Below are 19,439 nucleotides of genomic sequence, written 5' to 3'. Positions count from 1 at the left end.
TGTGATTCCTGGCAACCACCATGATGTGTACAGCCTGACTGTGTTAGCTATGAGCCCAAGACTCTTATTCTAAATATTTAACATTTCTTTAAATGCTATATTTCTGCTTTTTCGCCATGTTTATTAAAACAATTATTTTTAATTACTGGGTGACGAAGATATTTTTTGCTCTCCTGTTATAAACCCTGTACATGACCACATGAAATTATACCATTTAGAGTCTCAGACCTCTGTGGTTTATCTGGTTCGCCACCCATGTTTTCCAGTGACTGATAACAGAATTCAAAATTCTCGGTGCATTATTTTCTTTTATGAACATTCTCAATTGTATTTGCCCCCAGATTTGGAATAGACCTTCCATATTGGTTTAGCACATATTTTCCTATAAGGACATACAAGAAAGTCACTGAGATTATATTGTTTGTGGATCATGCATTAACTGTCTTACTAATTGTGACTAATTGTGACTGATTTTAATAAATAGATAAATAAATAAATATCTTCCTGCCCTGCTTAACTGTAGAATTTCAGAAACACTAAAGAGAGACTGGCAAGATGCAAATCATACACAAGGGCTAACTTCTGCCAGTGGATAGGCATGTTCACTTACCAGTTCTATGAGCAGAATTGCACACATCATGTATAACAATCCTTCACACACTTTATTTTAGTCTTGCAAAGCCACATTAGGCTGACAATTTCCCATTAAGTATATAAAGAAAAGGGATGGTTGTTTTTTTTAAATAAAACTGTTTTGGTCAGAAGCCTAAGATCTGTGTTAGTTAAAAATACAATCCTTCGATGTTTGGGACAAATCCAAATGAAACTAAATTCAAATGATCTCTGATTAATGCAACTGGGATATTCTGACTCCAAGAACCATCTAACTGTAATAACTACTTCTGGTAAGCTTGATTGATAATGTCTGTTGAGTCACAGTGAACTTCTGAGTGTTCCTTAAACTGAAGAGCTATATAACCACCAAAGTGTTTTTGCCTGGAATTTATGGTCATTCTGATGTTTCATCCTGTAACATTTACATGAAACTGTTGTTCAGTACAACTTCAACACGTTGCTGACGTGGTACAATTGTGTGTCATTAATTTCGGATGGTGAAATGCATGTTTAATTTGTTTTTGTTTACATCCAAGTTGCACTTCAACATTTCACTGATGATGGTGATTGTTATTGACTTACAGCAAGTCTTGTGGTTTTGGGCAGTGGGTTCCTGCCATCCTCCCATATGATGATGCCCTTCCAGTTATTTGTTGAGCAATCCTTCTGCAACAAGCCAGGATGGCCACAGTTTTGATCATATGACCCATGCAGTAAATGGGGTATGATTTACCTGTGCCAGGGTTGACTTGCATCTTGAATAGACTTTTTAATGAAGTTGGTCATGGTGTTTCAGATATCACTAAGATTGGATCTTATGTTGTACAGAACATTCAGACATTGAGTTTAAATGAAACTTTTTAAAATATATTCAGTGACATGCTGGTTTACATAAAAATTAGGTTTCATCTGGCCAAAAAAATAAAATGTACTGCTGTTTAAACAGAAACAAGAATAAGTATGCCACATTGGGTTAATTTAGAACGATATTACAATCAGATGTCCTGGAAGTGAGAAAGAGAGCAGATGGAGCTAGGATGACTGATTTGCAATAAAACAAAAATAAACACATATTTGCTGTTGAGTTTATATGTTCTTATGAGCCGTCAGGAATGGCCAAGCCTAATATCCAAAGCCCATTTTTGCTCAGCTTCTTCTGAGAGTGGGGTTTCATTTATTCAAATGCCAAAAAAAACCCCAAAATAAAAACTTCTCAGTTTGTGGTACCTAAGTAGCTGCATTAATTTAACTCGCTGCTAATAAAAGCAATACTCCTCTAGTTTTTGAAGCAGTTGAAGGGAATAACATAATACCAATTTATGATAAACTTCTACTGCACATCATACTCTTCAAACCTATAGAAAAAGTTAATCTTTTTCTGCTACATCTTTTGGCATTACAATGAGTTCTGTAAAAGCTGCTGTCACCAACTGGAAAATCTTGATAAATAGTCTAGTAGCCACAATGATTAAACACTTTTATATGCAGGGTTTGTCTTTCAGAACTGGCTCTAAATTTCTTTTTCCCCAAGAGGGAGTCACCTGCAACCCAGATAGTGTCCTAAGGCCCTCCATCACTTTTTCTCTGTTAAATCCTCCGTCTCACAAAGCCCTTCTCAGTGTAACTGAGCTCTGTCCAAGGAGGACTGGACAGAATCTCTACATTACTACTGTCAAATTGGCCAGGTCAGCTATGAGGATGTGAACAATAGAACTGTACTGGTAAAATAATTTAAAGAGTCATTGCTAGGAAAACCATTTGTTTTGGACAACTCTGTTTGTATAGTATAAGCTCAATTTTCAAATGCCTATGTTTTAAAGCATGCATTTAGATGCTCAGTTAGCTATATGGGTACATAAATGACTTTTTTTATGTGCCTAGATGCCAATTTAACTATTCAAATGCAGAATCGAATGGTCTATTAAGGCATTCATGTTTGCAAATCACATATTACCTGTTCACTTATTGTAGAAACCTGCATGGAACTCGGAGGGAGGAACAGCGATTGTAGAATGGAAAAGTTTCGAGGAGGCACAAGGAATTCAGTCTGTGTGGACATGGTTGGAATGCTGATTCCAGTAGCAGCAGTTCTGTAAATAGTTCTCTTAATACAGAGCCAGTTTAGTTTCAGAAACATGGCGTCCTGTCATGTTGTTATCCAAAATTCAGTACATGAAACTCGTACTATTTCAGTCTTTATTTTGAAGGATATATTTAATTTTTCTCGATCAGTTTCTACTTTAAAACATGATGATTTTCCTGAATACAAATTCCATTTCAGCAAATTGCTTTTTCCCCTTTATCTCCTTGTGTCACAACTTAATGAAAAGAGTTAAGTCATCAGTAAACTCGGCTGGACTTCAGTAGTCTTTGTGCAAAGTTATGGAAAAGGTAATCAATAAACATCTTTATTTCTTCTGGTCTGTTAGTTATAGTGTGAATTGCAATGGAGCTAAGAGCAGAGATTCATCTTTAGCGCTGCCTCCTTTCCCAATAGAGCTGATGAACCAATGCATGTTGTTTACTCTTGGGGCCATATGCAGCTAATCTTTATGGAAATAAAAGATGAAAATATTCATATCTTGCCACATTAGCTAACATGTTTTTCCACACCTAAGTAGGGCAGGTAAACACATTCCCTGATATACAGTAAATCACTTGTTTGAAGGCTTTTATTATTTTCCCTTTTCTGTTTGGTTTGAACAAAGAAAAATAAATCCATAAGAAGAATGCATTAACCTAATATAGGTGCATTGAATGTCTGCTGATCCTTTCTAGATAGTATAATTCTCATCTGATTTACTTCAAAACACTGTGATCTCAGCTGTGGAATAGTAACAACAGCAAACTACAAATACTTAGAGAATTATTCAGTTAAAAAGCTGTCTCTTTTCAATAAAGCAAAAGGGATAGGATGGGAGTGGAATATATAATGCTGTCTTCATGCACACCGCACACCATGTTGTGTGCATGAGAACCACTAGCAATTTTCAGGTTTGTCTTCTAAAAAGTGAAGTGCTCAAATCTGACTTCATAAAACAGGGTCCTTCTCTCTATAGCAATGCTGGCAGCAGTACTGAAGACAGGGCTGAGCACACGGCAAAAGGTGATCATCATTGGTAAAGAGCAGCAGTTACTTCCAGAGATGCTGAGGTACTGATTTCCTACTTTCTAAATTGGTAGCATGCTAAAGGTGCAATTTTCAAAAGCTCTGGGCATTGGCGTTCTTGTGCTCCTTTTGAAGTCAATATACATTAACCAAACACTAGTTATTGGGGTCAATACAGGGTAACTGGGTGAAATGTAATTGCCTGTGAGTTACAGGAGTTCACACTGGATGATCTAATGGTCATCTTCTAGTCTTAAACTCTATCAATCTATTACTTCAATCATAAGTGCTGGAACTAGGGGTGCTGGGGGTGCTGCAGCACCCCCGGCTTGAAGTGGTTTCCATCATAAACAAGGTTTACAGTTCGGTTCAATGGCTTTCAGCACCCCCACTATACAAATTGTTCCAGCACCCCTGATTTCAATAAGAGCAGCCTTAGGCCGACCCTGAGTGCTTTTGAAAATTCCACCCTTAATATTCTTCCCTGAAATGAGTGAACCGTTCAGTTAAAAAAAAAAAAGAGAAAAAAGACCACTGTCAGTATGTTGTAGTGGGGATACTTGTGTGTTCTCTACTGTGTAAGAGATGAGTGGTGTTGGAAGAAGTGAATATACTGTTTAAATAATGGCTTCCTTTTCTCAGCTAAAGAAAGCTTTCAATGTCCTCAAGTTCAGTTTGAAGAAATTTCATTTTTGCTGAAGAGATTAATCAATATTCACTCTAGCTCGTTCTGAACCTATATTCTTCCTGTGCCAATTGTGACCAAATTTAATACCATAGAGGTGTAGTGATGGGTCGTAATGTGGACTCCCGTCCTTAACTAAAGTACTGTAGACTTGCTAATTTGATAGTTCTTTGCCCTATTCTAATGCAATGGCACCAATAACTTCTGTTTAGGTTTGTCAATAAGAAGGTGACTGGAACAATTTTACCATATATTGTTCACCTGGAACACAGCATGTGTAACAAGATGTGTAGTCCATCCTTTCTAGCTTGGTTGAATCACTTATCAACAAACTTTTCACGGTACAAACAGAACCATTCTCAAATGCAAAGGGCTGTCCAAGCAACTAAAATCTACAGAAAGGAATAAAATTAAGTTTAACTAAGTAATGAAAGGAATGGACAGAATTTTTCCTGCAAAAAAATGGAGGAACCAATCTTTCTTCAATACTTTTATCAGATGGATGACTATGCAGTGCATTCTAATCTATAAGAAGGTTAGGAAATAGGTAAGTGGTTTTAAGACCTCTTTTGGTTAATGAATTAAAATGCAAAAGAGAAAGGATGCATGTAGACATGCCCACTTCGTCATTTATCATTACAAGCATTCTTACAAACCATGCCAAATTGAGACTTCAGGATATTCACTAGTATCAATACACAAATGAAATTAGCATACTGATGAATAAATTAGTCCTACTCCCAAGGAAAGAGTATATCCATCTGAAGTCCTGAAGTTCAGTGCAAAGTTTTTTTCCAGTACATGGGGATTATATCAGGGCAGAGCCAGTATCTGATAAAATAAGCCATGCAAGTCATATAATGAGAAAAGATAGTCGTAAGTTAATTTTTGTGACTCCTGTTCTTAGGGTGTGGTTGCAAAGTTCTGATGGACAAATGGGAATTCTGGAGTTGCTCGGGAGTTCTGGAGTTGCTCAGTGACTCTGATAATCAGGCCCCTTATAGGCTGAAAATATTATTTTCCAGCAAAATAATAAAAATATATTATTCTAAAATGAAAAGAACTGGAAATTAAACATTGAATTGTACAAGCTACTTAGACGTTTATGGATGGTAGCATATAGGGCTAGCTTTACAAAGGCGTGTGCTAAAGTAACTCTCAAACTTTAATGTGTGTGCACAACCCAGGTTTCTCATTAATGCAATTTTGCTCATGCACGTTTGAAATCTGACCCAAACAAAATGTTTTTGCAGCAGGGAAATGCTATTTATAATACTTTTGTTATTTATTATTATAATGCCCAGATTCTGCTAGGGACAAATAGACATGGGTCAAGCATCCAATCTAACTTCAGATGGGAAACAATGAAGGGGTAATGATAGAGTAGGGAAGAGGAAATGGGGAGGAAGGACAGGGGATAGAGTGTTGAGATTATGTGGTTGCTCATCAGTAGTGCCTGGTGAAGGAAATAATATTTTAAAATTAATATATGTTATTAAGAATGTTAAGAAGTGTAAATAAGAAAAACTAAATGTCATTCTATATCAGCCTTTCTGCTAGAAATCATGTTATTATTTGACAATGGTGGGATAAGACAAGCAAATGTATCATTCTAAAGACTCAATCCTTCAAGACGTTGCACTAGCGATGACATTCTGCAAACACATGGTGTTCTGTTGACTTCAAAGAGACTCCTCAGTGTACCCCACCAGCATGGCTCCCTTTTGTCACATTGTTTGTAAGATCAGGGCCTAAAAGGAAAATGTAAGCAAGTGGGACAAGAAACGACACTCAGCTATGTACTGGTGCAGGGAGCTGAGTCTTCCCATCTTCTGGACATTCTGTCCCTCCCTTTCTGGTCATCACCACCTGTTTTTTGGGTCCTACAAGGTCATCTTCCCACAAGGAGTGGAATAAAGAACCACACATGAAAGATTCATTGATTTTAAGGCCAGAAGGGACTACTATGATTAAGACTATATTTTAGTTACGGGTATTTTTAGTGAAAGTCATGGACAGGTCACAGGCCGTGAACAAAAATTCATGGCCTGTGACCTGTCCATGACTTGTACTATATATCCTTGACTAAATCTTGGCAGGGGCAGGTGGCCTGGAGGTTCCACGGGTCCTCAGGGGGTGGTGGTGGTCCGGGGCTTGCCATTGGTGCTCTGGGGGAGCAGTCTGGGACCCCCACTGGTGCTGGGGGAGGAGGGAGGGTTGGTGGGGCTGGCAGGCTCCCTAGCTGGCTCTCCGTGGCTCCCCGGAAGCGGTGACATGTTCCTCCCTTAGCTACTAGGCAGAGGCGCAGCGAAGCAGCTCTGCACACTGTCTCCACCCTGAGCACCGGCTCCGCAGCTCCTATTGACCAGGAACTGCGGCCAATGGGAACTACGGGGGCAGTGCCTCAACCTAAGAGTTGAGGGAGGGACGTGCTGCTGCAGAAATCACAGAGGTCCCAGAAAGTCACGGAATCCGTGACCTCTGTGACAAACTTGTAGCCTCAATTATGATCATCTACTCAGAGCTCCTGTATAAAATAAGCCATAGAAACCCACCCCATAACTTATGTCCCAGCTCAAACAGATCTAGAAAGATAATAGTCATGGTGCTTAATATACTGCTGAAAGATGCTTAGATATTATGGTGATGGTCCCAGTACAAGAAATAAACTAGAATAGAGCAGAGCAGAGCCAAGTCCATCCAATGCCAGGGATTGTGACTGTTTTGCATAGAACCCTGGGTGAGTTTAGCTGATGGAGAAGATATGACACTAGAATCCCAAATTCTCTCCCTCTCTGAATATGTCTCTTGTGGGATATTCTTTCTAAACTTCCTGCCACTTCGGTTTCATTTTTAATTGTTAATACCTTGTATTTCCACTTTGCTGAGCACTCGATGACAGCTCCATTGTAAAAACAAACATTCAGTGTGCAATGTAGTCCATCACTGTACAACACTCAGCTCTGTTGTTGCAGTGATATAAATGGATCGCCATGCAACGAGATAGTGATTAATAGTAGATAGAGCACAGTGTGCAGAGAGTTGGGACCATACCATTTTCCCCCCTTAAACACACACTATCAGGAGCAGTTTTATATAATAGTCATGGGAAGACCCATAAAAGTAACATCTGAGATTGCAGTAGGGCAAGTATTGATTTATTCGTTACAATAAAATTTTTGTCATTACTATGCAATCACTCTACCTCTGAAAAAATTTATATATGTTGTTGGAATCTACAACCCACTGTGCAAAACTTTTTTTTTCTCTTCTATAATTTCCTGTAACTCTTCCGAAGAATCATTATTCCTCATGACATAGGCCTAGCATGCCACCTATTCAGATAAATGCCTGAACAAGTGTGCAGTAAATATTCACAATAGCTCATGTTTCAACTATATATGCCACTAATTAGATAATTTACTGGTTCAGATAAATAAATCCAAAAATAGCAGATCCAAGAAAACAGTGTAAAATGTATTCTCAGTGTCATATAGACAGAGACACTTTTAGTTCAGTTCAAATGATTCATCCTCATACACTCCAAATGTACATCCCGCTCCGCACCTATATTGACGCATGTTTAAGGACGCTCAGTTAAAATAACAAAATGTCAGCAAATGAACACATTGAGGTTCCATTAACTCATGCATGCTGCTTTTCCTTTACAGCGTATGGTTTTTGGTATGTATGTTGATGTTAGCACCTGTAAGCACCTGCAACATGGCATGATGCACGCACATGCTTACGTTTAGTAATAAGCACCACTCACTCTTACATAGCATGTTTCACCTGTAGATCTCAAAGGACTTTACACAGGAGGTCAAAATTATCATCTACCATTTTATGGATGGGGAAACTGAGGCCCAGAGTGCTGAAGTGATTTTTCCAAGATTAAGAAAAGAAGGTCTCCTGAGTCCCAGGCCAGGATCACATGCACTGGCCTGCACAGCTTGAGTGCTGTGCTACATCAGGGTCATACATGGGCTATCTACACTTGGGACATTATTCAAAACATTTTCATCGTGACTAATAGAGGTTAGTTTCAGTAGTGTTAGCAACATTAGAAGCCCACATGTACATGGGTTGCTGCTTGTATTAACTAGACCTGCATTGGATGACAGAGTGCTTAAAATGCTGGCAGCAATCAGTGGCTAGTTGATACTAGTCCCACCAAGATTGCTAGTTCCATTGATGTTGAATCAGCATTTTCAACAATGAAATGCCACCTTTGTGTCAGATTTTTTTAGAGGATTTTGCTACGTGTATTTCATTGAAATGTTTACAATTTCTTTCAACTATAGTCCGCTCTACACTGTCAAATTACGATAGCATTAGACCTGGTTACAAAACTGAGAGTGCCCGAAAAGGACTTTGCTGGTTGGTGTCGTGATTCAGGAATGCTGTTAAAACTTAGTATGATCTCCTTTGCACGACAAGAACAAAATGTACTTAATTGTGCTGGGGCACAGGTCATCCTATATAGTTGTTTAAAAGTAGGTTCACCAAGTAGGATTAAGTCCCTATTGATGGAAAATTCTGTACTCTGAATGTCAATATTGTTTTCAACAGCTATAGCAATCAACTATGATGATTCAATTGTAAAGGCATCCTAGACTTCATAGCTGATCTAACTCATTCTCATCACATGGTGCAAACACTGTCTGACACTGAAAACACTTACTACTGAGCATCGTTCTCTTGACCGTGTTTTGAATGGGACTACTCTGAGCCTAGTCTCAATCCTGCATATTTTTAGGATTAGGTTCCGTGTCCCAATGTATCATAGGTCTTTCCAAGCTGCTTCATTTTAGGCTATGTCTACACTCTGCCCCCTTTAGCGATACAGCCGTGCCACTGAAAGGTGTGCCGGTAGTGGTGGTCGCTCTGTTGGCGGTAGCTTTGTTGGCAGGAAAGCTCTCCCACTGACAAAAAAATTCCACTCCCAATGAGTGGCAGCAGCTTTGTCGGGAGAGCTCTCTCACCGCCAAAGTGCTGTTCGCACCGGTGCTTTTTGTCAGTAAAACTTTTGTTGTTCGGGGTGGGTGGGTATTTTTTTTCCACACTTCTGAAAAACTAAATTTTTACTGATGAAACTCCAGTGTAGACAAAGTCTCTCTGGCCCCAGTGAGAGCACTTCTAGCAGCTTGGATACCAAATTGTTAGAAGGTGTCATAGTTGAGTGTTTTCCTTCCAACTGTAGATTGTGATGAATAGAAAAAGAATTGCTAGAAATAGCAATTCCAAACAATCTTAGTTTGCCCTCTGCAGATGCCATGAATTTGATTTTAATTTTTCTGAGAATTCATTTTGAGTTCACACGGACACGAAATATTTTCCTTAGCACTCACTTCAAATGTTAGACTTGTGGTTCCCATCTCAGTCAACATTTCAGCACTGGGTGACACAGAGATACTATCAGTTCAATGCAGATGTAGAGATAACCCTTCTTTATCAGTTAGCAGCACAGACCATTTTCAGGAGCCTAATCTAACATATGTGGTGACACTGATCTTCTCATTCAGGAAACCTCTTTTTTCAGTGCAGATGGTTCAGATCTCACACCTCAAAATATCTAAATGTTTTGGCATTAAATTTCACCCTGAATCACCTATAAACCAGCCCTGTAAAATTCCACTCTCCTCCTTGCTTGGTGCAGTTAGAAAAGCTACTTTTCATCATCAGCTTTGTAAATGGGGGCAAGCAGATTTTTGTTCCTAGGCTGGTCAATTTTTCAGATTATTTTGCAAAGTTAGAGCTAGATTTTGAGCAGGTGAAAATCAGCATTGCAGGCCCTGACCCCAAGAGCTTACACACTAAAAAGCCAAAGCATTTACATTCATGTTTTTTTCTGTTCTTAGAAGTCAGAGGTGTTAGAATCTATCAGCCTAATAATAATTAATAATTTGTATTGCAGTAGTACTTTGAGGCCACAGTTGAGATTAAATTAAAGTAGGCACTGTACAAATATATAGCAGGAGACAGTTTATGCTATGCACAGTTTACGTTCCCAATCAGAGTTTTCCAATACATAGGTTGCAACCCAAAATTGGGTTGCAAGAACAGTGTCATGGGAGGCCCAGGGGTGTGTGTTGCGTCCTGCCCCTGAGGGGCATGGGAAGCCTTGAGAAGGGGCATATGGGTCTTGCTCGTGAGGTGATGGTGAGAGGCCCGAGGGTGGGGGGTTTGCAGAGCCCGCCCTGTGGCTTCTGTCTCCACACCCACAGCACCACTCAGGTTTGGCCCAGCCACTTGTCTGTCATGATGATGGGGTGGGGAGCGCTAGACAAATTTTGAGTGAGTGGCACTGCAACCTCGTGTCAAGTTGCCACACCAATCACTCAAATTTGGCGTGGTCAGTCCCCCATCTCATGACAGAGAGGTAGATGAGGCAACCTGAGTGGAACTATGACCTCCTACCCCAGATCACAATGCCCAGGGTGTGGAGCTGAGCCCAGCCAACCCCACAGGACCAGAGCTGCAGGAGCTGCCGCTGTAGGGTGAGAGTGGGTCAACCCAGTCTAGGGCCTCCCACCCTCTTGGGGCAGGAACCAACACCCCCTCCAGACCTCCTACATGACCCTTGGACACATTTTGACAGGTTGTAATGCCCATAGTGAAGAGCCACCCCCAGCCAGCCCCACAGGACATGAACTGTTGTCAACAATTTAGCTATTTACTGGGTCACGGCAGGTCATCAAGGCTTAATTAATCTAAATAGAGAAAAAGGTGGGGGAAAGAAAGTAGTATTATCCCCACTTTAGAGAGGGAGAATGGAGGTACAATGAGATTAAGTGACTTGCCCAAGCTCACATAGCAAGCCCAGACCAGAACTAGAAGGGAACCAAGATTTTTCCTGAGTCTTAGTTTAGTACTTTAAACACAAGACCATCCTTCCACTCAGAGAAACTATATACATTTTCCTAAGGTGTCGTCTTCAAGCCAGTCGATTCTTGTAATTCATTACAGCACAGGACATTTAGGCACAAAAAAAATGTACTAAAATAATGTAGAGTGGGTTGTTTTAACTGACGATAGCTGGAGAAGTGGCCAAAATGCCGAAGTGTGCAGATCTTCCAGTATGCTGTCTGTGGGGTGTACTAGGAACTTCCTTTGGAAGAGACAATAGCTAGGCACAGTGGGGTATTTTAAGGACAATGTGCCAGACTTACCTCTGTCTTTTGTCTTAAGAATTTTAACATGGTTTCAACATTGATTTTAGTGTCTGAGTTTTTCCAGGCCAGGTTCTCATTATAGTTCAGATAACACAAATTTAAATATTGTGGTTAACAATCAGCAGAGAGAACTATGAAACTTGCATGAGTTGGTATCCAGTGTCATTGCAGGATACTGTGTATCAACTAAGGTTAAGAACCAGTATCCAATAAGGCTGATGAGTGCTGAAGGGAGAGGCCTGGAAATTCCTAGAACTCATCTGAATTCTTCCCTCAGCATCAATGTGGTTGTTAGAAACCATCTTTTCTTAACACTTTGCACAAAGAGAAGAGCTGATACCTTATTTTCATTCATAAAGCGATCAAACGTGCATCATATTATAGGCTGTGATGTGTAATATCTTATTGCTGAAGTTATGGGAACACTAAAGCCAGGAGATAAACAAAATGTAGCATCTTTGGCTTTAATTTGCAGTACACAAGGAATATGCTTTGCTTTGGTAGTGAGACAGTTTCCAGCTACCCAGAGTTAAACAGAAAAATCATACCACAGTAAACAGCTACAGTTTATATAAAAATATAGATTTCCTTTAAGTGCTTTACTTAAGACTTTGGTAAGTTGTATTTATATTGTTATTGTTTATGTTCCGTGAAGTCAGTAGGAGGACAGCATTGTTGCAGTTTATGTGGTTTCATGATTCACATTTGATGAGGTAGATATCAAATGAAGTAAAACAACCTCTGACAAATTTACAGCCCGGCCGTACCGTAGGATACATGGCAAGCACACAATAGCAGTGGCAGGTCTCTGTGGGTTCTGAATCAATATTTCATACTCCCTAACATTTTTTTGTTTTGATCTTCTTAAATCAGCCCACCCAGAACGGCATAATTTTCACCTGGAATTTGACTTTGCCGTGGCTTGAATGTATTAATCTGGTTAAATATCACCACATTGCACTTGTGATTTGCAAGTTTCAGCATTTTACAGCAGCTTCAGTCAAATCCGCAGTAGAGTGCAACCAATCCTAAATTAAAGTGCAAGCTAAAGAAAAGGAGACAATAAAAAGTAATGACTGTGAATAGAGTACAAGGTGTGCATCTGGTTCTTTCTTATAATGACATGATTGGACAGATCCAGGTTGCCGAGTTTGTCCTTCCAGATGCAATTATTGTATTTGGATGTCGTTCTCCCATTCTCCCATTGTCACACTGAAGCAGTCCTGATCGTATTTCAGGAATGTGTTTAATATCCTGGAGTACTAGCACACCCTGTCAAAATGGAAACCGTTTCTCAAAAAAGGGACAGGTGGCACTGGCTGAAGGGCTATTCGTATGTAGGATGAGGTATCTGGATATACTTTATTTCTGCCTATCAAACATCCACAAGAAAGTGCTTCTGTTTCAAGTTTACTGTTGAATGGTGGTTGGGGATGCCACTTATAATACAGGGCTCACCTGTTTACATGAGGGGTAGATGACTGCTTGTCCTTTTGTTTTAAAGCCCCTTGAGTATTGCTCATGCTTCTTTTTCTAGGCTAAAAACTGGAGACACCAGAAAGAAAGCCTTTATCTGAAAGCATCCCCCTTTCAATGACTCAAGGACATTTATTAATGTATTTCTCACTGCTTGGATTGTGAAGGCACTCCCCAGGAACAGGAGTTTGTGTGTTAAACCGCATGTCATGTGAGGCTAGGGCTCTCAATTTACGCTCCCACTAAATGCCAGAAGCTCTCTCCAGAAACTGAACTGAACCATGATTATTTCAATATTTTTCTGCTTTCTCACTTGATATCTCTGTCTATTTCTTTGAGGTTTTTTTCCCCCCTCTCCTTATAGGGGAAAACTGAAATACATGTTTTAAAGCGATTGCTATATCACTTTTCCTTAAGTTAAACCATGTGTTTTGGTGAAAACTTTCGATGTTTATCTGTTTTCGAATTATTTCTTCCTCTCCCTTTTATTCTTTTGCCCTCTCCTTGCCAAACAACCAAACAAAACACAAACAGCTCTTTAGGCAATGTTAGAAGGGGACTGACTAGAGTTACATCTGCTAGCAGGAAAGGTGAAGGCTTCCGTTTTGCAAACATCCTTCTGGTACTGTGGATGAGCACCAGACCATGCAATGTTGTACGCAAAATTCCCACTGGGATCACGGGAATGTGGCTGCCCCTCAAAAACACTTGTGAAGAGTGCTCCCCCAAGAGAAGTGGGCCACCAGTATATATACAGGCAGCAGCCGACCTGCAGCACCAGGGCAGCTGCAAGAGGAGCAGAGCTGGATACAGCCTCCTCTTCAAACAAGATGACTTCCTTTCTACTGCTGGAACTACCCGGTGGGCCAGCCTATACTCGACACTGGTCCTGAGGCCCGCCGGGGATATCAGCTGCCAGCTCCTTCATGGGGCCATGAGCACAGGCATGTATTTGGTGTGGTTTACCCCTGTCCCGGACACCTGCCCCTTCTGCGGCATGAGGGAGAGTCTGGCGCACGTTTACTTGGAGTGTGCCAGGTTGCAGCCCCTATACTGGCTCCTCATGAATATTGTTACATTTCTGGCTGCACTTTTCCCCTCACCTCCTTCTCTACGCACTCCTATCCATAGCCCCATGAAGTCACAGGACCTCCTGGTAAGCCTTCTCCTGGCCCTGGCTAAAACAGTCATTTATAAAACCAAGGTGAGGAGGTTGGCCAATGGAGACTCCTGTGACTGTGGGGCCTGTTTCTGATTCTCTGTCTGTTCACGTATCCGGGCAGAGTTCCTCTGGGCGGCGTTCACTGGCTCCTTTTGATGCCTTGGAGGAGCAGTGGACACCATCCGGGGTTCTCTGCTCGGTGTCCCCGTCAGGCTCCCTTCTTTTGACTCTTTGACCATACTCCTGTCCCCGTTATTCCATCAGTTGTCCCCCGGACTCATTTGGTTTCCAGGTCCTGTAGATCCTCCCCTTAGGCTGGGGGTGGGGGGATCCTTCAGCAGCACTTCCTGGAACCCAATAGGTACTGCTGCAACTAAAAGACCACATCCATGGCTTGGTGGTTATGAATCCAGGGCCATTTTTGATCACTAAAGGCTTTCCATTTAAAATCATATAAATAAAAAATGAAAATCACGAAGCTACGTGCCAAGGAAGGAGGATGTAGGAATCTTCTGCTATGGCCACGCTCAAAGAAAAGGAAACAATGTCTTTCTAGTACCCCCAGGACAGCCATCTGTGTGAACACTGCAGGGTAGATCCTACACTGGTGTAACTTGTTATAGCTCCATTGAAGTCAATGGAAGATCTGCTCCTCCATATGGAACCTTTAGCTTCTCATTCACAACTCAGAAATAAACACCATTGAAAGTCTGTTTAAAGTCTAGAAGCAACAGCATGGTGCTATTCTGTAGTCCAGCTTTAATATTTCATTCTAGGAGCTTAAATATATAACAATAATGCTATTGACTTCATAAGGGAAATGCCTACTTACTCTCAATACATGAAAGATAAAGCAGTGCTCCTCTATTTCTCTGGCTTTGGGGAGATTTCTCAGGCCCTCAGAGCTTCCCTCAAAATCTCAGGCCTTTTTAGTGGTGCAGCTGTGTGAGAGACTTTGCACAGAACGGAGGAACAGAGAGAGGGGTCCTCTTGACCAGACTAGCCATGGAGCCCCGGCAGCCCGTTGGTGCCCAGATGTCTTTAATGTAAAGGATATATTTTCTGGATTAAAAAGCATCATCACAGTCGTGAATGGGGCCAGATACTGCTTCCAGTCAACTCAAGGGCAAAAACTTGGCTTGAATTTCAGTGCGAGCGAGACTGGATCCTTGATGTAACTTGTTTTCATTAAAAGGCAAAGAGGTTGTGGGGTCAGTGAAGAGGAAAATCTCAGGCTTGTGTCAGCTTCCCAGTGTCCCCTACTCACAGGACCACCTGAGGTTTTGTTCAGCCCATAAAAGACATTCTTGTTTGCTTGCCCCTTTCCTGCAGTATTTAAATACCGTACGAAAGCCACATTGGATGCATCTGGAGAAAGCTACAAAGCGAGGCTGTTGGACACACTTGTTGTAACAGGTGACTGACTTGTTTCAACAGATGCAAAGCCAATTGCATTGATCGAGGGTAACGTGTAACCACCCAGCCAGTAAGCTCTGTCTGTAAGGCTCTTTCATAAGCAGTTATACATGGATTTCCAGAACAAAACAGCCATAAATCTCACAGACACTATCGCAATAGCACAGAATGAGGCCCAAGTTTAGACCCAGGGTTAGCGGATGCAGCTCTATTGATTTCAATCGGATTGCATTGGGTTACACCGGGTTTTAATATTAAAAGTTAATGTACAAGAAATATGTGGCTCACCAGTAGCACAGTTTTCTTGGGGATTATTAGGGAGGATATTAATTTAAGGAGCTCAGGACTTAATCCAGGGAGGTAACTTAAAAGGACTTGTGAACAGAGCAAGCAGGAACCTGGCATTGTAGGAGAAAATGAAGAAACAGCTGGAGAATAGGGATGTGCCTCTCACTAATTGTGTACATCAGTGAGTAGCAACAGGAATAAGAAGCCAAGCAATATTCCCGCATTCAGTGTGTAGAACGTATTTCCTACTTCCTAAATCCATATGCTTATAGTCACCAAAATGCTAGTTCTCCTATGACAGATAATTCTGTGGTTTAGTTGACGGTGACTTTAGTCTGTTTCAGAGGATATAAATATATGAGTGAAACCAGATTTCATAGCAGAAAATAAAGGGTTTGAGGGTCAGATAAATTACCCTCACTCCATTAAAGTCCATGCTACTGCACTGATTTACACTGTCTGAGAATCTGGCCCTTGTTTGGGGGTAAAACAGAGGAGAATATTATGATTCTGCCTTAAACTGGCTTTAAAAATTCATCTGTTAGTAGGAAATTTACTGCTGCATATCGGAGTGTTTATGTGAACTAGGGAAAGAAAAATGTATTCACTCATATTCAGACTGTGAAAGCTTGCCACGGGGTTGCAACAGACTGATCTGCTAGTTGAAAATAGCCTAAGTACCTTCTTAACTTTCAGAAGATTCCTGTGCATTTTAAGTTGAGTGCCTCCACCCAAACAAATACCTGGTTCTTATTCTCCCCCATTTCCCCTGTGTGTTGCCATCTTGAAAATATCCTGGTGCTAGGAAGAAGCAAGTCATGCATATTTAACTAGTGCGTGTATGAAGGGCTGTGTCCAAAACAGCAGTGTAAAGGGAAAAAAAGAAATGCAAAATGCAATATAATTGGGACTGGGAGAAATCAAGCTGCTGGGGAGCAAAAAAAAAAAGAAAAAAAAAAGTCGGAAGGAAGAAAAGTTCAGCAGAATGCTTTGAACTTTGTCCAGCATTGAGAGTTGGGTTATGTAACATTTTGCACTGCTGTTTGCATCTGTATTTTCTTTTAATCACTGAAATATGAAATATATTTTAATGGCCTATTTCATTTCCCTGTGGGAAAGTCTGATCCCTCCCTCCTTAATTTAGTGATAGAAAGACCAAAAGATCTGTTTCTGTGCAGTCACAAGGAGGCCACACAGAAAGGGTTCCCGAACAACCCTGTGCCACAGCAAAAAGGCTCCAGGATGGTCTTTCCAGAATGGTTATGGGCAGGTAATGAATCTACAAATTACGTGGAGCCACTGGCCAAAACCCTTCTGGGGCAGGAGCCTGGCGGGCAATTAACCCACTGCCTTAAGGCTGTCGTAAAGATTTCAGAGTAGCTGCCTGGGGGCTGTGCAGATGTGGGGAACATCCCAACCCACTCCTGCTTGTCACCCACACAAAATAAATGCACTAGGTCTCTGCATGGCTGCCAAGACTTAACTTTATATCAATGTCTCTCAATTGCATATTTGTGAACACAGGGCCCAGTTCTGATCTCACACTCATTTTACACCAGTGTATCTCCCTGGGCTTCAGATGAGTTACACCTGATTTATACCAACTACATGGGGTTAACGGTACATCTTCCAGTGCTATTAAATCTAATGAAGGCCATTTATATTTTGCTGAATCATACACCAATTTACTACTAGATCCTCATGTAAATATATATATACACGTTAGATCTCTTTTTTTCCCCTTGATTTATATGTCATGATGAGTATTTACTACTTCCAATTAAATTTTTAATGCTATCATGCTTGGATGTTGGAATCGAACACATAATTTACAAATAAAATCTATAGAACATTGTTAAAGGCAAATCCTTTGTCTAAAATGACACTGAAATACAAGCATTTATTCTCCTATTATCTGTTACAGAAAAAATAGATCAGAAACTTGTGATCAAAGACCACCACATTCAGATATATATTCACACATATCTCATTGCCTAGTGCTGTGCTGCTTTTTTTTTTCAGGATGTATTTAAAATACAGAAGGCTGGCAGGTGAAAAAAATATGAGTTTCTGCATCTGATCTAGATCTAGGTGATGAATGTCTAAGAAGTAAGCAATTTGTTAGGAGTTTTCAGAGTAAGGGTTCTATAGCACATGGCTTGTAGGGAACCACAATTCACAATTCCTTGTGAAATCTTTCCCGGTCTAAAAAACTAATAGATGATGCTTTTAGTCCTCAAAGGCTACTTTCAAATAAAATGTTGCATTCTTCTGAAATACATGAAGAGAGATTGTATTCTGAACTGATGAGCCCCCCTTATCGGTCAGTTTGAATTCATTGAAAAATAAATGTTTTTTTCCATCAGGACAATATTTTATTTTCACACAAAGAGTCAGAGACTGTGTGAGACTAACTTGAAGTAAAATCAGTTTTGATATTAAAGCCGTATTCCGTGGTATGTTGGTACTTTAGAATGCAATCCAAACCCTTTCATTTCTCTACTGTGACTCTGTAAAGCTCATATACATTCTCCCTATGAGTACCTCTAGAGTGATCTGGTGAGGAAGCAACACATCTTTAACATCTCAGAGACTGGACAATTTTCTATGGGCTTTTTGAGGCATGGGGGGATGCTGTTCCACGGAAGAAAGTATTATTAATCACTGGGAGATAGAGCTGAGACTCTGTGCCGGAGTCAATCTTCCCTTATCCTACTTCCCTTCTGGTAGGAAAGCCCCATGCCCATCAGGCTGCCTTTTTCCCATAATGTTTCCACTCACAGCTGATGAATCCTGACCCCTTCCACCAGGGCAAGAAGTCCCAACAACAGCCAGCCAGACACGATATTGTGTAGAAGGACTTGATCCTGCAACATGCTGAACATTACCAAACAAGGATGGTGGTGGGATCCTACTGCTGGGATGGAGGAAAAGGGCTAGAGGTCATTTTTACTATCTCCTTTTTTTACAGTATGATGTTCTAGTCCAGGCTAAGTCTTTTAAGGGTTCTAGTGCCAGAGTTACAACGTAAAGCTTTATTTTGTTTGCCTTTATGCAAAGAAAAACAGGATCAAAGCTGGCAATGATATTTCAGCTCACTTTCTTCTGAATAAGCTGACCATGCTCAGCCCAAACCCAATTCTTCTTCTGGATGAGGCGGTTCTCAGAGTATTGTGCCAGCAGATAAACAAAGTACACTTGTATTTAAAGCCTGCAACTTTGAATTTTGAAATCCATTGGTCGCAGATGATTCCCGCTATTAATCTCCGTCAACAGATGAAGTTTAACTTTGTTTCCCAAAAGCAAGTTGGTACCTTCCTTCTCCTTTTGCACCAGGGTAGAAGTGGCTGCTTATTGCTAATTCATCTGATTCCTCTGCAGAAATCAGAAGCTTTTAAATTTAGGGAGTTTGTTAGAGTTTTGGTTTAGTTTGTTTATTTTAGACTCTCATTTCAAATTCTTTTTGTCCCTTTAGAGGCAGGCCCTAAGTTGTGAAGTTTGCATTGGAAATTG

At 40.7% G+C, this 19,439-nt stretch overlaps 1 long non-coding RNA gene across 2 annotated transcripts in view; it reads left to right on the top strand.

Moving 5' to 3' along the window:
- The window catches only part of LOC142068673 (uncharacterized), a 250,681-nt gene that overhangs the window by 38,391 nt on the left and 192,851 nt on the right, over positions 1-19,439 (top strand). Inside the window, exon 2 of one of the 2 annotated variants that reach the window (XR_012664595.1) lies at positions 3,675-3,768. This is a non-coding gene — a long non-coding RNA (uncharacterized LOC142068673). Of the gene's footprint in view, positions 1-3,416; positions 3,769-19,439 lie in introns of those variants that run through there. The other variant, XR_012664594.1, reaches the window with a different exon arrangement.

This window comes from Caretta caretta, chromosome 12 (genome assembly GCF_965140235.1).
Source record: "Caretta caretta isolate rCarCar2 chromosome 12, rCarCar1.hap1, whole genome shotgun sequence".
Lineage (NCBI taxonomy): Eukaryota > Metazoa > Chordata > Testudines > Cheloniidae > Caretta > Caretta caretta.
The sequence above is the reverse complement of the archived record's forward strand: the minus strand, read 5'-3'. Positions and strand labels throughout refer to the sequence as shown.